Source organism: Muntiacus reevesi, chromosome 8, assembly GCF_963930625.1.
Source record: "Muntiacus reevesi chromosome 8, mMunRee1.1, whole genome shotgun sequence".
In the NCBI taxonomy this organism is placed as follows: Eukaryota; Metazoa; Chordata; class Mammalia; order Artiodactyla; family Cervidae; genus Muntiacus; species Muntiacus reevesi.
Genome location: NC_089256.1, coordinates 81,685,307 through 81,708,701, shown reverse-complemented (window position 1 = coordinate 81,708,701; position 23,395 = coordinate 81,685,307). Strand labels below are relative to the sequence as shown.

The window sequence follows — 23,395 nt, the reverse complement described above, 5'->3', positions numbered from 1 at the left end:
TGTACCACAGCTTCCTTATCCATTCATCTGCTGATGGGCATCTGGGTTGCTTCCATGTCCTGGCTATTATAAACAGTGCTGCAATGAACATTGGGGTGCACGTGTCTCTTTCAGATCTGGATTCCTCAGTGTGAATGCCCAGAAGTGGTATTGCTGGGTCATATGGCAGTTCTATTTCCAGTTTTTTAAGAAATCTCCACACTGTTTTCCATAGTGGCTGTACTAGTTTGCATTCCCACCAACAGTGTAAGAGGGTTCCCTTTTCTCCACACCCTCTCCAGCATTTATTGCTTGTAGACTTTTGGATAGCAGCCATCCTGACTGGCGTGTAATGGTACCTCATTGTGGTTTTGATTTGCATTTCTCTGATGATGAGTGATGTTGAGCATCTTTTCATGTGTTTGTTAGCCATCTGTATGTCTTCTTTGGAGAAATGTCTGTTTAGTTCTTTGGCCCATTTTTTGATTGGGTCGTTTATTTTTCTGGTATTGAGCTTCAGGAGTTGCTTGTATATTTTTGAGATTAATCCTTTGTCTGTTTCCTCATTTGTTATTATTTTCTCCCAATCTGAGGGCTGTCTTTTCACCTTACTTATAGTTTCCTTTGTTGTGCAAAAGCTTTTAATTTTCATTAGGTCCCATTTGTTTATTTTTGCTTTTATTTCCAATATTCTGGGAGGTGGGTCATAGAAGATCTTGCTGTGATTTATGTCAGAGAGTGTTTTGCCTATGTTCTCCTCTAGGAGTTTTATAGTTTCTGGTCTTACATTTAGATCTTTAATCCATTTTGAGTTTATTTTTGTGTATGGTGTTAGAAAGTGTTCTAGTTTCATTCTTTTACAAGTGGTTGACCAGTTTTCCCATTGTGATAGACTTTCTGGTAAGATCATTTCGATCAGTTGTGGCCAGGAAAGTCCAGGCATATTGCAGTGTCTTTTCAAAGTGTGACCCTCGGACAATCACCTGGGAATTTGTTAGATTTGCTGAATATAAACTTGGGGGGTGGGGCTCTGACATCTGAATTTTAACAAGCCTTCCAAGTAATTATGAGGCACCCTAAAGTTTGGAAACCTCTGTAGGGTGACCAGCTTATTTTGTATTCCCTCCTGGTCTGAGCATTGAAAATCTAGCATCTTGGAAACCCCTCAGTCCAGGACAAACTAGGACAGTTTCACCACTGTCTGAATTAACCACATAACAGTGGTGAATAGGCAGGAGCGGGAGCTTTTCTTGTTTTGAAAATACAAGGTCAAAGTAATACATGTATAAATTAATTTTGATTTGTGAGAATCCAAGTTTTGTAATAGAGAACTCAACCAAGTCAGGGAAGTATTGTGTTGCCATGGATCATCAAATGTATTTCATGATTGAACTCACTCAGGGGAAGGGTGAGAATGTTTGTTTCATTGTTGGTTCTTTCCAGAAGTCTGCAACTCAAGGGAGTTATCATTCTGTGTTAAATCAAAAACCTCTAAACACCTTCATCGTAATGAAAAAATCTTTCACAATGGACAGTTTGAAAAATGTAAAAGTTATTCTCCGTCACTGAGATTTTATGGGGAAAGCTGGTTCTAAGCACTACCTTTCTAAGTTTCCTAATAAATCAACACTATTGAAAACATTTAAAAGTGTCACTGTGACATAGAAATTATCCCCATAGAAAATTATGACTTTTTTTCACTTTTCTATTGCTTCAAGAACACTTTACAAAATCGCCAATGCCTGCCACTCCTCCAAACCCTATAGCAGATGTGAACAGAATCATATATCGGAAAACATGATGGCTCTGCATTCATAAGAAAGTCTTATCGAACAAAATGCATTAATGCTTCCTAGCTGCATTGGGATTTATAGTAAATCACCAGGAATCATATTCTGGGGGATTTAAAAGAGACTTAGAATCTCTTGACTTAAAAGACTTAAAGGAGAGCAGGTCTGAGGATTTATAGAGTTTACAAATTTGCTAATACTGAAAGCATTATTATTCTAGAAAGTCTTTATTAAGCAAAATAAATAACACCTTTTATCTTTCCAGAGGGAAACTTTAACTTCTAGGAGGAAAGTTCTTTGGAAGGAATGTGTTGCTTTCTCATTCTATTCAATCAAAAAAAGCTGGCTGATGACATACTAAAGTTTAATTCTTTTAAGAGGCCCACTGGTGAGGGTTCATTTATTCTTGTCTGATTTATGAGTTAATCTTGGATCAAACAAAGATTGATAGGTAAACCTATGTCAGTTTATGAAGTAAATATTCCACAAACACCTTGCAGTGAAATATTAACTTGTTTGGACATTTCTGAACCTTCAGATAAGTAAATTTCTGGGAGGGAAGCTAGTCCCCTATTTCTATCTTGCTTTAATTATACATTTGGTTCTAAACAAAGACCTGAGAACTTTCTACTTTTTCTTTAAATTACTGAGTTGGAAGAAAATTTAGACCATTAGGTTCAATTCCTAAACTTACATGAGGAAGCTGGAACCATGGCTTGGCCAAGGTTATAAGGTTCAAGGTGCTTATCTCACGGGGAAAACACTGATAGTTAATTTGATCTACCCAAAAGTGACTTATGTGAATTTCCCTCAAAGTTTAGCCTATTGTTTGGAAAATGAAAAGTTTAGTTTGGGAAAGAGAAGCTTTAGAATTTTTAAGGTATAATATGTATAAATTTGATAGGGTCATAGCAGATATGTATAAACTATCATATGTTCTTTATGATAGTAACTTTATCTAGTTACTATCTAGTAACTTATTTTCCTCTGAGTCTTCATTACTGTTTCTCACAGAAGATTGAAAAATTATTTTTTAATTGAAGTATAGTTGATTTACAGCATTAATGTTAGTTTCCAGTGTACAACATGGTGAATCCAAATTTATAGATTACATTCCATTTAAAGTTAAATCTTTAAAAAGAAGAATGAAATTTTTGCTCTTTTATTTATTTTTAAACATTAAAATTTTTTTATTGGAGTATAGTTGATTTACTATGTTGTGTTACTCTCTGCTGTGGAGTAAAGTGAATCAGTTATATATATACATATAACATATATCCACTCTTTTTATATTTTTTCCCCCATAAAAGTACTGAGTAGAGTTTTTCGTGCTATGCATTATGTCTTTATTAGTTATCTGTTTTATTTATCTGCCCTCCCGTTTCCCCCACCCCGCCTCCTGTGGATATAAGATTGTTTCTACATCTGTGACTCTTTTTCTGTTGAAAATTTTTATTTCTACATATTCCAATCCCTTCCAGCTTAAAACTGAATAGTTCACAAGTCCAGCAGTTTCAAATATGCTTTTAGAGTCCAGTTTGGGTAAAGTTGACCCAGTTACTGCTGGATTCCCAACACTGCTCAGTTGAATGGTCTTTGTTTTCCTCTTTCTCTGAGCCCACATGCCTCCTTCCTCATCCTCCTCTGGCCTTGATGGCATCTGCAGCCTGTAATAAGATATCTGCCACGAGGAGAGGATTGGCCTGAATGTTCTTGTCTGAACCCTGGCTTGGTTTTTGGTAGAGACCACATCTCACCACTAGACCCCTATGGGGTGACTCTTGGTTACTCTGCTCATAAGGCTCTTCAGCGAATTATGAGATACCCAGGGCTTCTAAGATGTCCAGTACTCCAGCCAATGCTTGTGTGATTCTTTCAGCTTCTTGAGGGGCTCAGTGCCCCCATTATTCATGCTCTCAGCCACCATTTAAAGAAGATTGTCTGGCCACAAAAAGCCCTTCCCACATCTGAAATAGAAAGAGCAGACCCAGGCAACACACAGGCACTTTCTTTTCTAGCTCTTTCAGGTTAGCTGCCATTTCTCTTTGGCTCTCCTTTCTTACTGCCCAGCATAAAAAGGCCCATTTGTGAGCTTTATTCCATAGCCAACTCCTGTGGGAACAAGAAAGCCCCTGGAATTACCAAATCTTTAAACATCAGATCTCCCAAATTTCATGGCTAGACTGATTGAGTGCTACCGTCTATTGGAAAAACATCTTCCTTCTGCAAACTCTTCAGACTCAAACATCCATTTATTTCTTTTTTAATTGAAATATAGTTGATTTTGTGTGACCTTGTGGTGCAATGGTAGCACGTCTGATTCCAGATCAGAAGGTTGTGTGTTCAAGTCACGTTGGTGTCAGATTGGTTTTTTAGGCTGGTGTCTCAGACAGTAAAGAATCTGCCTGAAATGCAGGAGACCTAGGTTCAATCCCCGGGTCAGGAAGATCCCCTGGAGAAGGGAATGGCTACCCACTCCAGTATTCTTGCTTGGAGAATTCCATGGACAGAGGAGACTGGCAGGCTACAGATGAAGGGTTTGCAAAGAGTTGGACACAACTGAGTGACTAAGACACACATATAGTTAATTTATAATATTTTGTTAGTTCCAAGTATATATCAAAGTGATGCAGTTATACGCACACATATATTCTTTTTCATACTCCTTTCCTTTATATGTTATTACAAGATATTGAATATATCAATAGCTCCATGTGCTATACAGTAGGTCCTTGTTGTTTACCAACTTATGTGTAGTAGTGTGTACATGTTAACCCCAAACTCCTAACTTATCTCCCCCAACTCCTCCCTGGCTATCCCTTTTGGCAGCCATAAGTATGTTTTCTATGTCTGTCACTCTGTTTCTGTTTTGTGGATAAGTTCATTTGTATCATTTTTTTAAGATTTCACATATAAGTGATATCACATGTGTTTGTCTTTCTCTGACATGGCAATATTTCATTATTTCTTATGTCCATTTATCTCTTGAGTTGGTTAAGGCCAAAGGATTAGTACTGACTCATTTACATCTCTGATGGATTTAGAGCTTAATCCTCAGTGCTAAAATTGTATTTGAATTTATGTATTTTAGAATAAGTGTTATCTTACTTTAATTTTTTTTGTAGGCAACAACTTCTGAAGTAATCTATATCCTTTTAGTTTAGCCACCAGAGGAGGGAAGAAATCAGCAGGGATCTTGGGAGGATAAAAGAAGATTTTATTGATATTTATCCCTCCTTTCCTGTGGCTTTGGATTTTCCAATATGTATCAGCAGAGAAGCAGTAACCATCTGATATAATTGTAAAGATTTTGTGGCTGGCACGTTTAATACCAGTCATTGATTAAGCAGTTTGGAAGACAGTGGGGAGAACCTAGAATTCTTTCATTTTATTTCATGGAACAGCTTTGAAAGATGAAAAAATAGGTAAGTTTAGACATTAAGAGAGCATTTTTCAAACACTGGCAAAACTCCACTAAAAAGTGGACCCTGTCCGAATGAAAGGATGGTTGACTCACTAGAATGATGTTTTTGACATACCATGACCAACATTTGGTGAGCTCTTACTGTTGGTCAAACCCTGTTCTACTTTATGCATAATAAATAATTTAGTCCTCACGACTCTTTGAGGTAGCCTTGTTATACTACCCCTTGTCAGTTTGCAGATGATGTGATTAAGGCCCAGCGGGGTTAAGCAGCTTGCTCAAGTATGTCAGCAGGTAAGTGGCAGAGCTGGGATTATGAACTCAGGTGTCTGTGCTTCTAGCCACTCTCCCATGCTATTGGTTTCTCAAAGATACCACTACATCTAACCATCAGGATACTCATACCAAGCTGAGAGTTAGGTATGAAGAAGGCAGCATGTCATCCTACAGTGAGTGTGGTTGTCTTTGCTGGGCTAGACTGAGGGGCCCCATGTTGCTCCCATCTTAAAAGAGTGGCAATGTTATCCTTGCCTTCTCTAGACTTATTCCAAAATATGATTCTGGGGCCCACACAGTTAATTCAGCATGGTGGGCTGGGATTCTGCAATCTGCATACTTTCAGCTGTGCCCAGATGGTTCTAATGTAATGCAGGTTTCTGGTTTGCTTTCTTTGAGTGCTCTGTCTAGTTTTAATCCTTATGTAATACTTTCCCACACGTTCCAGGCAAAGGGAACAGCAGTGCAAAGGCTCTGGAGTGGGGTGGGAATAAGATTTGCATTTTTAAAGATCAGGAAAAAGATCAGTGTGGCTGAGACTTGTTGAGAAATCAGAGAGTAACAGAAAATGTGACCGCAAGGGTCAGACCACATAGAGCCTATAGGCTATGGTATGGGTTTTGCTTGTAATACTACATAAAATAGGACACCATGGAGACTTAACTGCAGGGACTAGCATGGCCAAATTTAATGTCTTAACTATCAAATGAAATTCAAGCAGGTTTTTAAAAATAAAATATTTTCACTACGCTCTCCATCTATGAGGAGATAGAAATCTGGGCTACTTTTCTGAAGATATTTAAGTTTTTTTTAGATATTTCTTTCCACAAAGTTATTTTTAGCTTAGATATTTCTTACCACAAAGTTATTTTTAGCTTATGTTTTATATGCAATATCATAGGCCATTTTACTGAAAAGTTGAGACAGTTATTTCTTAATTCCTTTTGCTTTTTTCCCAACATAAAATTTGAAATTCTATGCATTAAAACCCATGTTCTCAAATATACCGTATTAGTTTTCTTTCCCTACTATAATGCATTAACACATGTGTAGTCACTTAAAATACCACAGATTTATTGTCTTGCAGTTCTGTAGGTCAAAAGTCTGGCACAGATCTCACTGGGCTAAGATGTCATCAGGACTGCGGTCCTTTTGGGAGGCTTCAGGGGAAATTCGTTTCCTTGCCTTTTCTGGTTCCTGGAGACCACCCATTCCTTGGCTTCTGGCCTGCTTCCTCCATCATCAGATCCAGCAATGTGAATCCCTCTGATTGTTCTTCTGTAGTCACATCTCTCTTTGACCCTCGTTGGTAAAGGTTCTCTGCTTTTAAACACTCATGTGATTAGCAACACTCAGATAACCCAGAATAATCTCCCCCATCTCAAGGTCCTCAACCACATCAGCAAAATCCCTTTTGCTGTGAAGGATGACATGTTCACTGGTTCTAGGAATTAGGATGTGAACATCTTGGGGTGTGGCGCTATTCTGCCTACCACACTGCTGCTTCTTTTAGAAGGAAATTGCCTCCTCTTTCAAGTTTTTATAAAGAAAAATTCAGTGTAACATAAAAGTTGGGAGCTGGTTTGAATCTGGTAGTCTGAATGGTGATTTTTCAGTGAGGTTTTTCTTCTTTCTCTCTATGAAAACAACAGAATATTTCATCATTTTCTGAAGCCCTGTTATGCCTTAAATGTGTACAGAAGCTTCTATATTACACATAAATTGTTTTTCTTTCAATTGTTTCCTCAACTCAAGTGTTCTTTCCTCTTATTTGTGCATTATCTTGATGTCAAAGCATTTCTCAACTTGACATTTTCTTTCCAAGGTTTTAGGCTTCCATTGAACAGACTTTTTATTGCTTCACAGGACAAACTCATCACAAAGTTGTTTTTATTCACTACCTGATTACATCGCTTTCTGACACCAACATCATTTTAACCTCTAAAAAGTATAGATGTTTCATATGATGTATATTCAAAAGATCATAGATCAAAATGATTAAAATTTTGCTGGTATTCTTGGTCAAGTATCAGCTTTAAAAGGAATAGATTTATGTTTATCTGATTTAAACCATATACACATACAAATGTATGAAATTTCACTTGTAACCTTTCCTCATTGTCTTTTCACCTGGCAGCTGACAACCTATGAAGCAGATTTTCAGGTACTTAGAATTCTACTGAAAGTTTAAATACAGGTGGAAAGAATTTGAAATGTATAATCATCAACCAATATTTTATAATCATCAAGGATTTTGTTATCTGTTTCCAAAGACTGTGCAAGCTTCTTTTACCAAAGTTCCTATGAACTTGTTCACATAGGATTTGCATTTAGCATTATAGCTTTTTAAGCAAATCTTAAATTTGAGAAGTACATGATAGTTCATGTGTATGTCTATTCTATTTAGCAGGAAGGACCAAAAAAAAAAAAAAAAAAAACTTCTTCACATGTTTTGTCATTTGATTTGCTCTGTCCCCATGTTTTTGTAAATGTTATGGCTGTTCCTTGACAAGTCTGTAATTCTTCAAACAGAATGACTATTCAAGAGAAGATTTGAATTTTCAACACTTGACTTTTAAATCTTTTTTTCTCCATAAACATGCAGTTTAAATTGTGAAAATGCCAGTTTGAGCTTCAGCTATTCAAATTCGGATATCAACCAAAGTCTCCTTAATGCCCATGGTATTTCATCTTTGGTCAAACCTCTACTTTTTCATGTTATATTCAGGGAAATCGGACCTGCCTACTCTACAGCTTGAGGGGTAGGAGAGTCTAGTTTCTATATCATTCCAGAGTCTACATTTTATTTTTAAATCCCAGTTTTTCTGACTTTATTTTCCAAATTTTGAATGATAGTTAAGTTCACTTGCAGATTAGTGATATATTCTGGATCCCGCAGGAGGCGGGGTATGTGAGGGACAGCTGATAACTGAATATAGATTTTGACATCGTCATTATTAGGGTCACTGGGGGAGCTGGGTTATAGGAGTGGCTTTTAGAAAATCTGTTTTCTTAATCTCTTCATTAAAACATATGAATCTTTTGAAAAGTATATTTCAATATAAACTAACCCAATTTAGGAAAATATCTAGGGCTCTAAAATAGTTACTTGGTAAATTTGAAATGATGTTACTGCTCAGCTTGTGAAAATATTCAGGTCAACTTACACTGACTTGAAAATACTGTATTTGCTAACAAACGGCACAAATATATCATAGGCCTAAAAATTGGTTTATAAAACAATCTAAACATTGCATGTGGAGTCAAGATATTTTAAGGATGTGCTTGAGGGAATGCAAACCTTCATTTCATGGGAAAATAAAGAACTCAGTGCAAAGGAAATTGATGTTATGCCAGAAAGTTCCCTATCTGAAATATGTATACACACTGTGAAGGGGAAAAGAAAGCCATCTGCCTAATGCATGACTTCTAAGTACTGAAAACAAGTCTAGACTATAATGGGTATAACTCAATATTTAAATTCTTCCATTAACAATCTTAAGGTAATTAATTCTTATAAGTGAGAATTGATTGGGTGAAAGGTGGTATAATTTGATATGGAGTATTTAAAGTTGAATAAAACATGGCCTGTGCTTTCAGGGCCATTTAATTGGAGAAAAAAGTATCCATGAAAGTAATGACTGAACTTGATAGAGTGTTCACTGCCTTAAAAAAAGCAGAGTTCAAATATTGTGGGACTTTAGAGCATAAACAGTTACTTTTAACTGATTTTGGAAAAACTTAGTGGAATCGGGATTTGAAATGGGCCTAGAAGGTTTTTTTACAAGTCTAGGCTTTCAGAAGGAGCAGTACAGGGGAGGCTTGGAATGTCGACAGTAGAGGATGCAGTTCAGCTACAAGTGTGAAAGGACAGAGTGAAAAACACGTGAACCAAACCAGCACTCCTGCTACGTTCCACCTGAAGACACATTTTCACTGGCTTGAAAAGTATCAAATTTTCCTTTGAACTAGTTTCCTAAATTTAAAAATCAGGAGGTTTTATACAAAAATATAGATTTCTGGGACTTCCCTGATGGTCCAGTTGTTAGGACTCCATGCTTCCATGGCAGGGAGTGTGGGTTCAGTCCCTGACTGGGGACTGCTCATGACTCACAGCACAGCCAAAAATTAAAAAAAAAAAAAAAATTTGTTTTTTAAAAATATATAGCTTCCTTCTTCTGAGACAAGAGACTCGCCTTGTTTCCTGGCAGGTCAGTGGGAGTTGAGGAGCAGCCTCTTCAGATGGCCTCCGTCGGTTTTTCTACCCCAATGCCTGCTCACCTCTGTTGTATTGGAAGTCCCTTAAGACCAGATCATGGAGGGTCTTTTATGAACAAATTAGAAAATCTAGCCTTTTGTTGTTGTTCAAAATGGATTTTGAGAGAAGGAGTGACATGACCAGAACATGGCTATGGTTATGTTATACATGCTATGCATGAGTTATATTTCAGGTAGCTTGGAAAAGTGAGACATTAGAGGTGGAGACAATTAGGAAGCTCCACAGTAAGTCAGGTGAGATAAAAGGAGCGTGAAACTAGGAGAGGTGCCAGCGAGAGAACTATGAGAGTGGGATTTGTAAGATTTTGTGACTGTGAATCTCTGTGAGGTTTACCAGAGGAAAGAATTCAAGGGTCTTATTATTCGTCTTCACCTCTCTCATCCACATAGTATCTGCATAGTGTTGATTTGTGCTTAAGGGACACTGGAGCAAACAACCCTATGAAACTTGGGGGTTTATTTATTCTAAGTATGTTAAGGATTTTGTTCATATATTATGTAGAATCTTTTCAGGATTATTCACAAAAGAATTTTTTCTCTGGTCTTGGTACCAAATAGAAACTTGAATGCTTGTATTGAATAGCTGTGTGGTTTTCTTTGTCTGGACACTGTGAACTGTGTAACTACTTGTACCCATCCTTTTGCTTTGGCTAATGGAAGCTCAGAGCCATATGTATGACTGTATTAATTTTACTGCAAGTACTTTGTGTGTTAACTTTATTCATGGCTTATTGTGGAATTTTAAGCTTATCCTTTTAAAGAATGATCTAGAGTATAAAGGATATATTATAATCATATTTATTGATCTCATATATATATATAAATTAAACATGAATTGACCCTTTTATGGCTTTATAAAGATTAAATAGAAAGGTATCTGGATTTGATAAAAAGTAAAATAAAGGTAATATTTCTCAAGGTTTGAAAATCTAGGCCCAATTCACTGAGTCAAAGACAAAGGAAAAAAAGTTACTTAGAAATGGGAAAATATTACAGATCTGTTATTAAGTTCATTCTTGGTTAGAAAAAAACAAACAAACCTTATTTCATTATAAAAGACTATCTGCACATCTAGCATTAGCATGGTATTCATTCTGATTTGTGTGTGCACAAATTCTATCTTGGTGTGTGTGTACTCAGTTGCTTTTGTCGTGTCTGACTCAATTCTATTCTGGAATTATGGTTAAAAAAAGTTTTCCAGATTTGGGAAAGAAAAACAAAACAAAGCTGTCTTTGCCTGTAACTCAAAAGTAGATTAAGGACTATAACCCACTGAAGCATCTTTCTAATAAGTAGATACTAATGTGGTAGTTCTAGTCCTTGAATATTTTTGCTTGAATTTTCAAACAATTATATATGTTCTTTCAGCATAATTTTCACATTCTGAAACTACTGACATGAATAAGAGATGTTTTCTCTCCTTACAATGGAAAGGAGTTGAGACAAAGATGAAAACATTCAAGGCAAGACATTTAAGTAGACTGAAACAATTTGATAAGTTGTTTTGGCTTATATAAAAAAACTAATTTCACTTTCAAGGACTGTAGAAACTGTTATTATTTATTTTATTTGAAATTAATACCTCTGATATCATTTCAGATTGGAGAGAAAAGCATTAAACTGGGAGTCAGATTTATTTCAGATCAACTTCCAATGGGTCAATATCAGAAAACTTGGTTAAGCTATCTGCAATTTACTTTCAATTTTACTTTCTAAAATGGCATGGTGTCTTTGAGGTAGGCGACCTCTTCCATTTCTAACACTGTATAGTTTTTATCTCTATCATACATATGTGGCTGAAAAATTCATGCTAGACAATTCCTCTCTATGTGTAAAGAGGTCCTTTGGATTTGAGGCTTTTGTCTTTTAAGAGCTTCCTTTTGGTTTTACATTTGTCTCTTTGCTTTGTGCCTGCCTATTTTAAATTCGACTCTATCATTGATAGCTTCATAAAGTGAGCGGAAATAGATCATGCTGAGGAGAAGGAAGATTGATTAAAGAGAAAGATGAATAAACCTGAAGAAGAAGAAGAGGAATGTGTCAAAGCTGAGAAAATAGTTAATCAGGAGAGAAGTAAGAGAGGGTCGAGAATCATAGCCTCAAAACCTTTTTGATTTGGAAAATATTTCTTTATCGCTTTATTTAGAATTTAGTATTTGAACAAATTCCCTTAGACCATTTCTATGTGTCAAGGACCTTGGGTCAAATGTGTTTGTCTCATTTTATTCTCCTTTTGCTTATTTTATGTCTCTTACTGACTTCTGAAAACAAATTTGTCTACTGTCAATTCAAACAATCTGTTCATATTTGAATCTATTCTTGTTAAATTATTAGAACTGATTCCTTTGTAAGTCATGCTTAAAATCCCACTTAGTTTCTGGAATACACCCTCTCTTGTTTCTCATCTGACCTCCCTTACAATGCTTTTCTATTTCCACTGCTAGCTTTTTTTTTTCCTTCCATTTTTGGAGTGGAATTTAAATGTTAAACTGCCCTAGGACTCCCCCTCAGGCCTTGTATCATCTTCATCTGCTCTGATCTTTAGGTGGTCTTATCCAGTCTTCCTGTATTACATACCATCTAAATGCTGAAAACTCCTTAATTGTCAGAACTCCTGTAGAGACCCCAAGAGAAGTCTGCTAACTATATACAAAGCTGGCTTACTAAACTTGCTAAGCGAGGAGAGCCTCACCTTGACAAAACCTCAGGGGCTTCTCAAAAGGGTGACATATGGAAGGACGCTTAGAGGGTTCTAAGGGCTGGAGTTGGTCATTCAGTAGTTTGAATATGAAAGCAAATATGTCTGGGCAGGAATTGGTCAGAATTCAGTGATTTGCTATTCAAATGCCTTCTTGTCAGCAAGACCTTCGTTGATTATCTTATGTAAAACAGAACAACTCTATTCTGATTTTATAGTCACTCATACTGCTTTATGATTCAAAGCACTTCTCAGGGTTTCCCAGGTGGCACTAGCAATAAAGAACCTGCCTGCCAAAACAGGAGACATAAGAGATTCGGGTTCGATCCTCGGGTTGGGAAGTCCCTCGGAGAAGGGGAATGGCTACCCACTCCAGTATTCTTGCCTGGAGAATCCCAGGGACAGAGGAGCCTGGCGGGCTGTAGCCTGTCCATAGGGTCACAAAGAGTCAGACACGACTCAAGCGACTTAGCAGACATGCACGCAAGACCAAATAAGGTTAGAGGAAGGGAACACAGTTAGAAAAACGAGGGGAAATTTAATACTGCTTGTTCATCAGTAAAATCCAATCCATAGCACTTCTCACCTCTTGACGTATTTTGTATCAGTTTCCTTATTATTATTGAACTCTTCCCATTGTTATGCAAAACTGCACTAGGGCAGGATTCTCACCTTTCTGGCTCATCGCTCATTGCTCACATAGAACAAAGCCTAGAGCCTAAGTGTCCAGGATTCCTTTGTGGAATAAATGAATAATGCTGCTCTTAATTAATGCTAGCTGTAATGACTAATTTTAAACTTTTAATTACTTAGTAATTATTTCTCAGCTTCAATTTGAGATTAGAGTTGAAGCCATTTCAAAGGCTGCAAACAGTTGGTTCCCAATAGAAGTTATTCTGTTGAGCCCATCTCGACTTGTAGCTGGGGTCTCACTTTTCAGATGGTGAGAGTTCCAGGGGATGAGTCCAAGGCAGCGGTTTGTGGACATGAGTGATATGAACTCTTGCTTTACTTTCATAGTCTTTTTATTCTTCATGAAACTCGGTATAAAAAGGGAAGTTAATGATATTTCTTTTGTTCTTCTAATTGCCTTTCCTTTCCCCATTTCTATTTTCCTCATTCCCACAATCACCTGCCTTGCTCTTTTTAATGTTTTTTTTTTTTTTTTTTTTTTAAGTAAGGAAGTTTAGCTCTTTAATTACCCCTTGAAAAACAATTTGATCTCATTTTAATGTGGTCATTAAGGGAAAGAATGAATCACTGATTTTGATTTCTATGAAATTCTCCAGGGCTTCCCTAGTAGCTCAGCAGGTAAAGAATCCACCTGCAAGGCGGGGACCATGATTTGATTTCTGGGTCTGGAAGATCTCCTGGAGAAGGGATAGGCTACACACTCCAGTTTTCTTGGGCTTCTCTGGTGGCTCAGCTGGTAAAGAATCTGCCTGAAATGCAGGAGACCCAGGTTCAATCCTTGGGTTGGGAAGATCCCCTGGAGAAGGGGATGGCTACCCACTCCGGGATTCTGGCCTGGAGAATTCCATGGACTTTTTTAAAGCCATGTTTCATAGTCACTATTTATTTACATAAATTTACAATGAGCTTTTAAATAGAGAAGCAATGGGTTGTGTACAACTAGTGCACTGATTTCAGAGTGAACAGTGTGTGTGAAGATAAGTTTCATTGTATGTGGTGTGACCACAAGATGATTTGTGTGGGTCTTCTGAAGCAGGACCCTAGGTCAGGAGATGAGATGACAGTTAGAATTGTACCTGATGCTTTGAAGAAGCTTAGGATGTGCATCTTCCTTTTTTTTTTGGTAAATTTTCTTTTAATTTTTATCACTTTATTAAGAATACACACAGGTTAAAAAAGTTTGTTCAAAACATTATAAGTCAAGAGGCTTACAATGTATAAAGTAGCAACAACAGCTGATCTGTTGCATGTTCCACTCTTGTAGAACGTCTTAATCCCCAGTCATAACTGTTTTGACAATGTAGCAGAATTTTTTTCCTAATAATTAACATCACTTGTAAAAATAATATACTTATATTGTTGTTTCTTGATATATCAATTCTAGATTGTATCTTTAGACTTTCTGTTATGTTAGGCAGGCATTTAGCTCTCCTATATCACTCTTCCAAATCCGTTCCCTTATCCTTCCAATAGAGTTGTGTTAGTCACTCAGTCATGTCTGACTCTTTGCAACCCCATGAACTGTAGCCCTCCATGCAGAGTTACATCTTAGTAAAACAATAATCACTTACAGGAAGGTAAATCTGAAAATATAGTCTGATAGTCAAGTAGTATGTTATGATTACAATTCCTTCTCAACTTTTTGCTTCTCCTATAGACTGCAAGAAGATCCAACCAGTCCATCCTAAAGGAGATCAGTCCTGGGTGTTCATTGAAACTCCAACACTTTGGCTACTTCATGTGAAGAGCTGACTCACTGGAAAAGACCCTAATGCTGGGAAGGATTGAGGGCAGGGGGAGAAGGGAATGACAGAGGATGAGATGGCTGGATGGCATCACTGACTCGATGGACATGGGTTTGGGTGGACTCTAGGAGTTTGTGATGGACAGGGAGGTCTGGTGTGCTGTGGTTCATGGGTCGAACATGACTGAGCAACTGAACTGACTGAACTGATAGTTAATACTTTATTCTTTTCCTGTAGTTAGCAATTATCTAATATATTTCCTGATAGTTATCTCTAATTTTTCAAATGATATATCAGATTTCTCATTAGAACCTTGTGTGCATGCATGCACATTCAGTTGCTTCAGTCATGTCCAACTCTTTGAGACCCTGTGGACTATAGCCCACTAGCCTCCTCTGTCAATGGGATTCTCCAGGCAAGAATACTGGACTGGGTTTTGGTTGTCCTCCTCCAGAAGATCTTCTTGACCCAGGGATGGAACCAAGTCTCCTGCATCTCCTGCAATGCAGGCAGATTCTTTTTACAGCTGAACCGCCAGGGAAGCCCCATTAGAACCAATTCAGATGACCATTATATCTACTACAGCAGGTAAGAATCCCTTCAAAGAAATGGAGTAGCCTTCATAGTCAACCAAAGTGTCTGAAATGCAGTACTTTGGGGCAACCTCAAAAATGAAAGAATGGTCTCTACTTGTTTCCAAGGCAAACCATTCAATACCACAGTAATCCAAGTTTATGCCCCAATCCCTAATACCAAAGAAGCTTAAGTTGAACGGTTCTATGAAGACTACACAAGACCTTCTAGTACTAGCACCAAAAAAGATGTCCTTTTCATCATGTGGGACTGGAATGCAAAACTAGGAAGTGGAGAGATACCTGGAGTAACAGGCAAGTTTGATGTTGGAGTACAAAATGAAGCATGGCAAAGTCTAACAATGTTTACTAAGAGAATGCACTGGTCATATCAAACATGCTTTTCCAAAAACACAAGAGGACTCTACACATGGACATCACTGGATGGTCAATACCAAAATCAGATTGATTATATTCTTTGCAGCCAAAGCTGGAGAGCCAAAGCTGTATAGAGCCAAAGCTCTATACAGTCAGCAAAAACAAGACTGGAGGATGACTGTGGCTTAGATCATAAACTCCTTACTGCCAAATTCAGACTTAAATTGAAGAAAGTAGGGAAAACCACTAGACCACTCAGGTATGACCTAAATCAAATCCCTTATGATTATATGATGGAAGTGAGAAATAGATTCAAGAGATTAGATCCGATAGAGTGCCTGAAGAACTATGGAAGGAGGTTCGAAATATTGTACAGTGGGAGGTGATCAAGACCATCCCCAAGGGGAAAAAAAAAATGCAAGAAGGTAAATTGGTTTTCTGAGGAGACCTTATAAATAGCTAAGAAAAGAAGTGAAGCAAAAGTTAAAGGAAAAATGAAAGATATACCCATTTGAATGCAGAGTTCCAAAGAATAGCAAGGAGAGATAAAGTCTTCCTAAGTAAACAATGCACAGAAATAGAGGAAAACAATAGAATGGGAAGGACTAGAGATCTCTTCAAGCAAATTAGAGATACCAAGGGAACATTTCAAACAAAGATGGCCAAATAAAGGATAGAAATGGTATTGATGTAACAGAAGCAGAAGATATTAAAAGAGGTGGCAAGAATACACAGAAGAACCATGCAAAAAAGGTCTTAATGACCCAGATAACTACAATGGTATGATCACTCAACTAGAGCCAGGCATACTGGAGTGCAAAGTCAAGTGGGCCTTAGGAAGAATTACTATGAACAAAGCTAGTGGAGGTGATGGAATTCCAGCCCAGCTATTTCACATCCTAAAAGATGATGCTGTGAAAGGGCTGCACTCAATATGCCAGCAGATCTGGAAAACTCAGCAGTGGCCACAGAACTGGAAAAGGTCAGTTTTCATTCCAATCCCAAGGAAAGGCAATGCCAAAGAATGTTCAAACTCTGTACAATTGTAATCATTTCACACACTAACAAAGTAATGCTCAAAATTCTCCAAGCTAGGCTTCAACAGTATATGAACCATGAAATTCAGATGTTCAAGGTGGATTTAGAAAAGTCAGGGGAACCAGAGATCAAATTGCCAACATCCGTTGGGTCATAGAATAAGCAAGAGAATTCCAGAAAGACATCTAGTTCTGCTTCATTGACTATGCTAAAGCCTTTGATTATGTGGATCACAACAAACTGTGGAAAATTCTTAAAAAGATGGGAATACCAGACCACCTTACCTGCCTCCTGAGAAATCTGTATGCAGGTCAAGAAGCAACGGTTAGAATTGGACATGAAACAAAAGTCTGGTTCCAAACTGGGGAAGGAGTATGTCAAAGTTGTATATTGTCACCCTGCTTATTTAATGTATATACAGCATATATTTCATGTGAAATGCTGGACTGGATCAGGCATAAGCTGGAATCAAGATTCCCGGGAGAAATATCAATAACCCCAGATATGAGGATGACACCACCCTTATGGTGGGAAGTGAAGAGGAACTAAAGAGCCTCTTGATGAAAGTGAAAGAGGAGAGTGAAAAAGTTGGCTTAAAAATAAATATTCAAAAAAGAAAGAATTTGATATCCAGACCCATCACTTCATGGCAAATAGATGGGGAAACAATGAGAGACTTAATTTTCTTGGGCTCCAAAATCACTGCAGGTAGTGACTGCAGCCATGAAGTTAAAAGATGCTTGCCCCTTGGAAGGAAAGCTATGACAAACTTTGAAAGCATATTAAAAAGCGGAGATATTACTTTATTGACAAAGGTCCATCTAGTCAAAGCTATGGTTTTTCTAGTAGGCATGTATGGATGTGAGAGTTGAACTATAAAGAAGGCTGAGCACCGAAGAATTGATGCTTTTGAACAGTGGTGTTAGAGAAGACTCTTGTGAGTCCCTTGGACTGCAAGGAGATCAAACCAGTCAATCCTAAAATAAGTCAGTCCTGAATATTCATTGGAAGGACTGGTGCTGAATCTGAAGCTCCAATACTTTGACCATTATGCCTACTACAGTTGGCAAAGATTCCTTAGAAGAAATGGAGTAGACTTCATAGTCAACAGGACAACAGAGCTGAATAATTCCAAGTAGTATCAGTCACTCTGGAATTGTGTAATATTGTGGTATTATAAGTATCAATAATTTTTAGTAGTTTACTGTTGTATTTCCATATGACTTTTAGAATCAACTTCAGTTTCTACAAGAAAAGAAACTAGCTAGAATTTTGCTTGGGATTACTAAACCTATAGATCACTTTGAGAAATCCTGTCTTGCTGACATCTTAATGTTTAGCTTTCAAATCTCATAACAAGGTTTATCTCTCCATTATTTATATCCTTTTTAATTCATATCAGTACTGGTTTGTAGTTTTCAGAGTAGAGCTCTTACATATCATTTGCCAGACATTTTTAATATTATCTAAATGACTTTTTTTTGGTAAAATTTCAATTTTAATTGTTTGAAATACAGTATGGAAATACAATTGACTTTCTGGGCATCCTGAAACTTGCTAAATTCACTTATTAGTTATAAAAGCAATTCTGTAGATTTTATTGAATTTTACATATAGATTATCAGTGATGTCTGTGAATAAAGGCTTTTAATTTTTTATTTCCAATAGGAATGCCTTTTATTTCCCTTTCTAACCTTATTGCACTGTCTAGAACACCTAGTGTTGTTGACTAGAAATAGTGAGAGTGAGCATCCTTATGCTGTTTTTAATCTCCGGGGGTGAAGCATTCAGTCTTTCTTCATGAAGTATGTTGGTGATAAGTTATTGATAGACAGCCTTGATTAGATTGAGGTAATGTCCTTCTATTCCTAGTGTGCCAGAGCTTTTATGAGGAATGGATGTTGGATTTTATTAAATGCTTTCTCAGTGTTTACTGGAATGACAATATGTTTTTCCTTTTTGTTCTTTAGTATTATGAAATACATTGATTGGTTTTAAAATGTTAAAACAACCTTATGCTCTTGGGCTAAACACTGTTTGGTCATGATGAATTCATACTTTTGAATATATTGTTGATTTAATTTTCTAAAGTTTGCCTAAAATTTTTGCATATATTTTCTTGGGAAATATGGTCTTTAGGTTTTTATTCCCTTGTAATATTTCTTTTAGGTTTTAGGATCAGGGTAATGCTGGCCTCATAGAATGATTAGAAAATATTACCTTCTCTTCAATTTTGTAGAAAATTTTGTACAGAATTGGATTTTTCCTTAAATATATCTCCAAATTCATTATTTCACCAGTGAAGCAATCTGGATCTGGAGTTGCCTTTGTGAGAAAACTTTTAATTAGAAAATTAAATTTCCATGCTAGATTCAGTACTGACACTATTTATTCTTGGTGATTTTGGTACTTTGAGATAGTTAAGAAATGTTTCCATTTCATTTAAGTAAAATTTACCTACATAAAGTTATTCATAATATTACATTGTTATTCTTTTACTGTCTGTATACTTTATAGTCACCTTTTTCATTTCTGATATTGGCAATTTGTGTCTTATCTCCTTATTTTCTGATCAGTCTGGCTGGACATTTATGAATTTTGTCTTAAAGTGTATTTCCTATAGGCAGCATAAATTGAGTCTTACCTTATTTAATCAATATGATAATATCTGAGTTTTAACTGGCAATATTTATATGTAATGAGATTATTGATATTGTTAGATTTAAATTTATCATGTTATGATTTGTTTTCTATTGTTTTATTTGTTCTTTGTTCTCCTTTTCCTCATATTATGAGTTCTCTAGATTTAATTGAGTATTTTTCATGAATTTGTTTTACCCACCTTTTTGGCTTATTAGTTATAATTTTTTCCCCCTAGGCATGGATCTCTTTTTTAATTAACTTGTTTTTTAACTGAAGGGTAATTGCTTTACAGAATTTTGTTGTTTTTTATCAAACCTCAACATGAATCAGCCGTAGGTATACATATGTCCCCTCCCTCTTGAACCTCTCTCCCATAACTTTAAGAAGTTTTTGTTATTTTAGCACTTGATTTAGGGTTTATAGTATATCACAGACTACTGCCAAGTGATAGTATACTGCCTTGTGTGTATCGCGTACTGTAGAGTATGAGACTCTTAGAATAATGTACTTCTATTTCTCCCCTTCTGCCCTTTGTGCTATTTTAGTGTTATGTTTATTATAAACTTTACCATGCATTATTATTCTCTTTGTTTAAATATTTAATTATCTTTAAAAGAGATTTAGGTAATAAGATTTAAGTCTTCATATTTTTCCAGGTAGTTAGCATTCCTGTATTCTTCAGTCCTTTGCTAGACCCACCTTTTCATTTAGTATCATGTCTCTCAACATGAAGGAATTCCCTTAATGTTTTTTACAAGTGGGTCTGCTGGCTCAGTGGTAAAGAATATGTCTACCAGTGCAGGAGACACAAGAGATACAGGTTTGATCCCTGGGTCTGGAAGATCCCCTGGAGGAGGGAATGGCAAGCCACTCCAGTATCCTTGCCTGAAAAATTCCATGGATAGAGGAACCTAGTGGGCTGCAGTCCATGGGGTCTCCAGGAGTTGGACATGACTGAGCAACAGAGTATGCATGCTGGTAATGTATTGTTTCAGATTGCACATATTTAAAAATGCCATTTTGTTTTGCTTTCATTTTTGAGACTTTATTTTTGCTGGGCATGGTCTTCTAGCATCTGGCAGTGTCTATTAAGAAACCTACCTATACTCTAGTTCCTGTTAAATGTACCCCTGGAAGCTTTTAGGATCACGTCTTTATCTCTGATTCCTGGAAAAATATAGTGATGGGCCTTGGTATCTATCTTCTTGGCAGAATTTCCTGACCTTTCCACATAAAGACTAGCAACTTTATTTCTGGGGAATTTTTTTATTTATGTTTAGAACTTTTATTTTCTCATTGTCTATTTTGTCTGCATGGATACTTTTTTATTGCTTGTTTATGCTATTAATTCTGGGGTCTTTCCTCAATTATTAGTGAGCCTTGCTTGGCTGTCCTTTCATATTTAACAGTGAGACACTATGAATTGAAATGTTATCACTTGAGTGTCTGAGGGGCATGCCTTCAGGCAAGGTGCTTTTTTGAGGGCCAACTTACTTGGGGACACCTAATTGTCCTTCTGGAAATATGTATTTATACATTTTACTTTAAGCAATTTCTTTTCTCCAGAAAATAATCTCTCAGTTTTCATCATGGGAGGAATTGGGAAATTCAGATTTGGGAAAACCAAAGAAGGGGATGGGGGGCCTCCCATGATTCATATGCAGACTTCTTTTCAGTCTCATTTTTCATTTTGCCTTTACTGTGCCTGATGTGCAAACTTCTTTTTTATTTTTATTTTTTTTAATTTTTTTCTGAGAACAAAACTGCAGGCTCCTGTCTGAGATGGGCTGGTTTTGTATAAGTCAGCTGGTATGCAGGTGTTACCTAACCCCATGTGATGGAGAGGAACATGGGAGGTTTGAGTTCCACGTACCATTGTTAACCAATCTTGTATTGTAACTCTTAGCCTCTTCCACTTCTCTGCGGTACCCATGGTCATGGTATTACTTTCTTAGAAGAAAATCGGCTTGTTTCTAGAGGTATCTCTGGCAGGTGCTTTTTTTAATGCACTGAATCAATTTTTACTCATCCATTCCAATGAACATTATTGTCTGCTATCTCTACACTTCTATTCTCTTTATCCATGTGGGTTGATATATATGTGTGTGTACATATATATATACACATGTAATTTTAAAGAGTTATGTTCCAGTCTTCACTGGCAGTTAAATTAGTTTGTTTTAAAAGACTGCACTAGAGTTGAGTTAGTTTAAATTGCCCTAAAGGCTTCTGACTATGTTTAAAAGAAATCCACTCCAAGAAGATGCAGAGAAAGAAATTTTCTTCATCATCTACTGCATGTTATGTTTTATACAATGCATTTAAATCTTTGTATGTTGGGTAGCTTTATCTCCCTTTTATTTTATTTTTTCCATTTATGTTTATTTGTTGGAGGCTAATTACTTTACAATATTTATCTCCCTTTTAAAAGCGAGGAAACAAAGACTTGTTAAGGTAGCAAACTTTTTCCAAGCTACAAAAGAGACAACCACCTTTATAAGTGATGCAGTTTAGATCATTCTCTATATACTGGGACTTCCCTGGTGGCTCAGAGGTTGAAGCATCTGCCTGCAATGTGGGAGACCTGGGTTTGATCCCTGTGTTGGGAAGATCCCCTGGAGAAGGAAATGGCAACCCACTCCAGTATTCTTGCCTGGAGAATCCCATGGACGGGGGAGCCTGGTGTGTTATAGTCCATGGGGTCACAAAGAGTCGGACACGACTGAGCGACTTCACTAGTGCTTCTTAAATCCTAGGGTGACAAGTTGGCCTAGTTTGTCTGTAACCATCCTGGTTTAGGCACGCAAAATCTCATATGCCAGTCAAAGGCAAAATGTTATGTTTCTGGTTGCATGTTAAAATCACAACAGAGAATTTTTCAAAAAAAAAAAAAAAAATGCAGATTCCTGGGACTCACCTTTCCAAGAATCTGATTTAATGACTCTGGGGTGGGACCAGAACTACTTGATTCAAATATTCAAAACACTACCTTTTATCATGCTGCCACTCAGGAAGTCAGTAGCGTGAATTCTACTATCTGTTGATGTTATGTAAACCATTAAGTTCAAGAGTTATCAGTATAAGTACCAGGACAAAAGGGTAGCCTCTAGACAGGTGTTGTTAGCCACACTGGCCTGCTGCCAACAGTACAGAAAGTTTTATTGGCTTCACAGCCACACCCATGACATTGTCTACGGATACTTTCTTGCTGTTCCTGTGGCTGCAGAGTTGAGTAGTTCAGAGACTATTGGGTCCATAAATCCTGAAGTATTTGCACACTGGTCTTTTACACAAAAAGATTTTCTGACTCCTGCTCAACCCTAACATGACTCAAAACCCAAACCAAACCAAACCAGACCCACCTTACTCTAAGTGCAACTGAACCCTCAGGAAAACAATTCTTCCTTGACTCATGCTAAAGTTCTAAGGCCTGAGGTGGAAAGGGAGTTGTGAAATGCCATTCAGATTTGATGTATGTATATACCCTGGGGATCATGTTAAAATGCAGATTCTTTTTTAGCAGCGTGGGGTGGGGCCCAAACCCTGCATTTCTCACAAGCTTGAAGATGGTGCTAAGGTTCCTGCTTCAGGGACACAGTTGGAGAAACAAGATTGTAGGCCACTGGCTGCATATCATAGTAGAGAGGGAAGGCACCTAAAACCACAATGACAGCTGTTTGGCCATAGCAAAAACAGCTACTGCCACTGACCATATCTGTGGGCCAGGTAAGACAAATGAGGAAGAGCACTATAGTGTGGGGGAGAAGCAGGTCTTTGATGTCACTTTAGAACAGCGGCTCTCACAGTGAGCAGAGCCAGCATAACCATCAGGGTGCAGCATCTTAGGTGGTCAGCTTTGTATTCACTTCTGGGCTGGGAAG

The 23,395-nt window shown here is 37.2% G+C and overlaps 1 non-coding gene across 1 annotated transcript; it reads left to right on the top strand.

The window, feature by feature from the left end:
* Window positions 1-4,059: 4,059 nt before the first annotated feature.
* On the top strand, window positions 4,060-4,131 carry TRNAW-CCA (transfer RNA tryptophan (anticodon CCA)). Its single transcript has one exon. It is a non-coding gene; the product is annotated as a tRNA-Trp (tRNA).
* Window positions 4,132-23,395: the final 19,264 nt, after the last annotated feature.